Source organism: Callithrix jacchus, chromosome 1 (genome assembly GCF_049354715.1).
Source record: "Callithrix jacchus isolate 240 chromosome 1, calJac240_pri, whole genome shotgun sequence".
NCBI classification, from domain to species: domain Eukaryota; kingdom Metazoa; phylum Chordata; class Mammalia; order Primates; family Cebidae; genus Callithrix; species Callithrix jacchus.
This window is the reverse complement of record NC_133502.1, coordinates 130,812,538-130,818,537: the sequence shown is the minus strand read 5'-3', so window position 1 is coordinate 130,818,537 and position 6,000 is coordinate 130,812,538.

Here is a 6,000-nt window from a genome sequence, read left to right as displayed (position 1 = left end):
GGAGGCTGAGGCGGGTGGATCACAAGGTCAAGAGATCGAGACCATCCTGGTCAACATGGTGAAACCCGGTCTCTACTAAAAATACAAAAAATTAGCTGGGCATGGTGGCACGTGCCTGTAATCCCAGCTACTCAGGAGGCTGAGGCAGGAGAATTACCTGAACCCAGGAGGTGGAGGTTGCGGTGAGCCGAGATCGCGCCATTGCACTCCAGTCTGGGTAACAAGAGTGAAACTCCGTCTCAAAAAAAAAAAAAAAAAATTTAACATATAAGGCTGGGTGCCATGGCTCACACCTGCAATCCGAGAACTTTGGGAGACTGAGGCAGAAGGCTGAGGCAGGAGGATGAGCACTTTTGTATTTCTCTACAAAAAAATAAAAAACCATTAGCTAGGTATGGTGGCATGCTACTTGGGAGGCTGAGGTGGGAGGATTAGCTGAGCCCAGGAGATCAAAGCTGTAGTGAGCTGTGATTTCACCGCTGCACTCCATCATGGGCAACACAGACCCTGTCTCTTATAAAGAGAAAAAAATTAGCATACAAAATTTTATTTCTAAGTAAACTTTATTTGTGGTATAGGTTAACATATATTATTCATGATATATTTCTTTCCTATTAAAATATGAAATTTTAAAAATCCAAATACTTTTTAGAGGACTTTGACTTTCCCTTTTTCCTGAAAAAAATTATTTTTAATATTCTACCCTTAATCACATAATCAACTCTAATCAATTGAAAACCACTAAATGATTTTATTTCATCTCTCCCCATGCCTACCTCCATGATTAATACAATTAGGTGACTAAGGGAAAGGTCTTGTTTAATCAAATGAGAAAACTGTCTTTTATATTTAGTTAAAATGAACTAGAAACAAATTAACTAAAAATAATTGACTAACTGAAAGCTACATTCATAGTGTACATAGTCATTGCATAGATGAAGTAACAGACTCAGAGGAGTTAAGTAATTTGCACCAAAACACTAATTTTTGTTCAATCATCTGTTTGATGTATCATAAACATATATGACCTAAATCAATAGTCATCTACCTTCTACTCTCATCTTAGTTCTCCAAGTAATGAAATAACTCTGGAGATCTTTTGTAAGCTCGAAGTTAATTGGTGATTTCCTGGTTCTCAGGAAAATATATCCAGTTTTCTATTCTTTATTAACAAGAGGGAGAGAAGTAATTACCAGGTTCTTACCTATTTTTAAAGAACATTTCCCTGGGAAGACGGTCATTAGTTATATTATACTGTGGAAAATGAGACTTAGATAGGCAGAGATTTACCTAGTACATCACACACTAGAGCTAGCTATTTATTTTAGGATCAAATTTCTTTTCACTGCATCAAACAAAATGATAGATAAAACTTCCAGATCAGCCTAAGTTAACTATCCATGATTAACTTATAATTAGCTAACTTATTTTTAGATTTGCAGTTACTGATAGCGACTCCTATAAAATGGCCGAATATTCTTTACATTTTAAGTATTTCAAAGATCCTGCTATTTGCCTAACATGGTATTATCATAAGTAATGCTTATTAATCACTTACTATATGCACAGTATTATACACAAGCCCCATATTTATTATCCTAATTAATATTCAGAACAACTCTCTAAGAGACATACTATTTTAATCTTCATTTTACAGATAAAAAACAGACTGAAATGATTAAATAACCACGCAAATCACACAGCCAGTAAGTGGAAAGGTTGGAGCTCAAATGAAATTCTGTTTGATTCAAAATTTTACTATCGTATCCATGGCACTATTCTGTCTTACTACTTGTACATTTTTTTAATCAACTGCAGTAAAGTGATAGTACTACAAAAAAAGCTTTGAATCAATTGAACACTGAGTGTGTTTCAGAATAAGAAATTTATGACAGAATGGAAGGGGAAAGGTGAAAAGGAAACATCTGGTTATTCAAAGAAATTACAGCTGAAAGTAGCTATGAGACTGACGTGTTTAGCTAACACCAGTGACCAAGTGTGTGGGCCTCCAAAGCAGTCCCTTAGGGAGACATATGCTTATGTGAAAGATGCCATACTTGCTATAACACATTTTAGACATGTTCTAGATCTTATTATTTTATATATATACTAAATTTTTTTGTAACAACAATGAAAAATCCTGTATTATCTAGTTTTTAGGCGATTGCTCACTTAATTTACTTGATTTGATTCTAAACAACATTTTTGGTATTTTTCTAGATTAAATCCAATCTTCAAAGAACATATTGGATAATATTGCCACATTGCTGACATTCTCCAAAATTGTGATTCACGTTGTAAACATGACTCCTAAAGAGGACATTTTAAATTGTATAGAAGCTGGTCATGGTGGGTCATGCTATAATCCCAGCACTTTGGGAGGCTGAAGATGGATGACAGATTGAGGCCAGGAGTCTGGGGTTACAGTGAGCTATGATTGCACCATTGCACTCTAGTTTGAGCTACAGAGTAAGACCTCGTATTAAAAAAAAAAAAAATGTGTGGAGCTATGGCACCAAACTAGGATCATCAATTAAATATTTTATCATTTTCCAAAGTGAATATTCTGAATATTTCAATAGAAATATATTCAAAGATAAATACATCCCAGTATGTTTATTTGAAAACAAAAGCAAAAATACATTATTGAAGGAAAGAGAAAATATATTTAGATTCAGTATATATATTAGGTTCAGTCTCTTTTAGTACAATTATGGGGCTTCCTCAAAAAGATTTGTCAGTTGTGGGATTTTCAAAAAAAATGGTTCTTACAAATCCACTCCAGTTTCAATAATTTGAGCAAATCATCCAAACCCAAACCAGTGACCTAGTCATAGGTGCATGGGTGGAGTCTCAGAGAAGTTTTTACCTGAAATTCTTCAAAATTGCTGACATTCAAAGTCATATAGATAATCAAGGCAGATTTTGTTTAAAAGCAGAAAACCACAACAATAGTGGCAGGTATGTCAGTAACATAATATTCAGAATTTTCAGCTAAATATGGCTCAACTAAAGAGCAGTTTATTTTTTCATATAAAACAAGGTATCTAAAGGTTGACAGTCCAGGACTAACTGAGCAAGTCAAGTTTGCTATCAGAAGCTCGGGTTCTTCCCATCTTCCCTCACCTTCTTTCAGCAATTGGCTTTCAACTCACATGTATTGGTTCATAATTGCAAGATGGTTGCTCTAGCTACAGGCATCACACATACCATGTAGGAAGAAGTGGGTAGGAAGAAGGAGCAGAAAGTGGTGACAGCTGTTGCTATTCGTCTTTCATCAGGAAAACAAAAGCATTTTCAGAAATTTCCCCAGCAAATATGTATTTACATTTTTTTGTTTTTGAGGCAGAGTCTCACCCTGTGGCCCAGCCTGGAGTGCAGTGGCTACAATCTCAGCTCACTGCAACCTCCACCTCCTGGGTTCGAGAGATTCTCCTGTCCCAGCCTCCTGAGTATCTGGGATTACAGGCATGCGTCACCAGGTCCGGCTAATTTTTATAATTTTTAGTAGAGATGGGGTTTTGCTATGTTGGCCAGGCTGATCTCGAACTCCTGACCTCAGGTAATCTACGTGCCTCGACTTCCCAAAGTACTGGGATTACAGGCATGAGCCACTGCGCACAGCTGTATTTACATTTAGTTTGCCATAACTATGTGAAAAAGCCACTACTAGCTGCAAAGAGAACTGGGAAATGAAATATTCAACTTTCAGTCTCTTAAGTTAGAGTAAGACAAGGAGGGAGGAGGTTAAGAATTCATGTCGAGTGAGCCAAATTACAATGTTCGTCTCAATAGGACTGACCTTTTCCTAGGCAGTATGTTTTTACACTTTGTATCATTAAATCATCACAGCTGTAGGAGTTGGTCCTTGTTCTTTTAATTTTACTAAAGAAGGAAGTGTGATCCAGAGTAATTAAGAGAATTGTACTCGTTACTCAGTTTATAAGCATTGGAACCAATTTCTGTATGACTCCAGAAACTCTGCTCTCTATCATGGGTAAAGAAATCTTCACAGCATGCAAACAAATGCTTTCTGAAAGACTGAATGTTGAACTTGTTTTTCAAAGGTAGCATGAAAGAGAATCTTTAAAAGCCTTACTGGATTCTTAGACAATTATCTTGTTTTTACATGTAGCAGAATTTGTTGAGAAGTTTCTAAAAGGATAGCCAAGGTTGCTTGGGATGAACCATTGTATTCCATCAGCCACTGAAGCCCTTACATGACTCTCAACATTCACCCACTAGTAGGAGACTTATAGACAGTGAATTACTTATTTAATACCTAGCTTATATATATATTCCAGACTGGGTTTGCTTGTATTGATTATAATGTAGCCCTTGATGTACGCCAAAGAAACTCTTCTGCCCTCAATTTTTTCCTGCCATAGATAAATCAGAGCCTGAAACACATCACATCTATAATCCCATTAACAAAAATAGAAAATAGAACATATTAACTTATTCAGATATTAAACATCTTTTCCAAGTGATACTAACACTGTCATATAGGTTTTTATGAAGTAGGCTAGAAACTTTTGGTAGGATAAACATTTTTGCAGGACAATAATCTTTTCAAAAAATATCTAAAGTGTTTTGGGGGGGTGATAATATCTTTACGTCCCAGAAAAAAATGTATTTACATTTAAGTGTATAATTCTTGCCAATTCAGTACAACTGTATTCCATACTTGGCTCAAGTTCTCTTTATTAAAGCTGAGTGAGTTGGTAAGTCTTAATAATCTCCAATGGTGTTAACTTTTCCTAGGTGCAATCTTCTGTATCACAAGGTTAATACATTTGGTGCATATACTTATGGGAGCTGTTTTTACACATCTTAAAATTTTCATTTGTTAAAAGCCCCAGTTTCTAAATTTATGGTTCAATTACTTAAGTCTGTTTTTCAAAGTTCAAAGAAAATATCTTTCTTCTATTAGTTAGCATTCTCATTCCTTCCATTTTCCCTGACTAAAGTTCAAGGTTAGAGAAGCAGAAAAAAACACAGAAAAATGAACTTAGTAAAGTGGATATCTTCCAGTATGCCTACCACCATTATTGAAAAGTCCATTGTAAACAAACAAACTTACCCAGCCAGCTAGTGAGCTATTTTTTAAAAAATATCCTGGTAGTTTTCAATCAAGATGATGTATTCCAAGAAAAGTATTTAGTATCTTGCCCATCTAGGTCTTAAAGAAATGGAGAAATTTAATAATAAACTTTTAATAAAGTTTCGCTATGATTACAATTAATAACATACTACAAAATCCATTAACTATTTCCACTCTCAACTATTTAGTACTCACCTTTTTCATTAGGCAATTTTATTAGTAAAACAATGTAAGAGAGGCCAGGTGCTGTGGCTCATGCCTGTAATCCCAGCACTTTGGGAGGCGGAGGCAGGCAGATCACCTGAGGTCAGGAGGTAGAGACCACCCTGGCCAACGTGGTGAAACCCTGTCCTTCCTAAAAATACAAAAATTAGCCGGGTGTGGTGGCATATGCCTTTATTCCCAGATACCCAGGAGGCTGAGGCAGGAGAATCGCTGGAACCTGGGAAGCAGAAGCTGCAGTGAGCCGAGATCGAGCCACTGCACTCCAGCCTGGGCGACAACGCAAGACTCCATCTCAAAAAACAAAAAAGAGGAAATGTTTGAACAGTCTTCAGATGCCCTTATAAAGAGCTATTTACATAAAAACAATTATTTTGCTAATTTTATACAATTATGTATGATACATAATTATATATAATTCTTATTTTTACTCATTAAGGCATATCACTAAGGATTTCTTTTAGGCAGGCTTAAGTTAGTATTACTGTTAGTCAATTAATTGGTCAGTTTAGATTTCTCACTAATTCCAACTGGCCTTCTCTTGCCCCCTACCCTTGGTTTTATATTTAATTTTAGGAAATATGTGAACAGAAGTCTGGTACTACAATAGAGTTGTAAAAAGGTGGGAAAAGCGGCAGGGCACGGTAGCTCAAGCCTGTAATCCCAGCACTTTG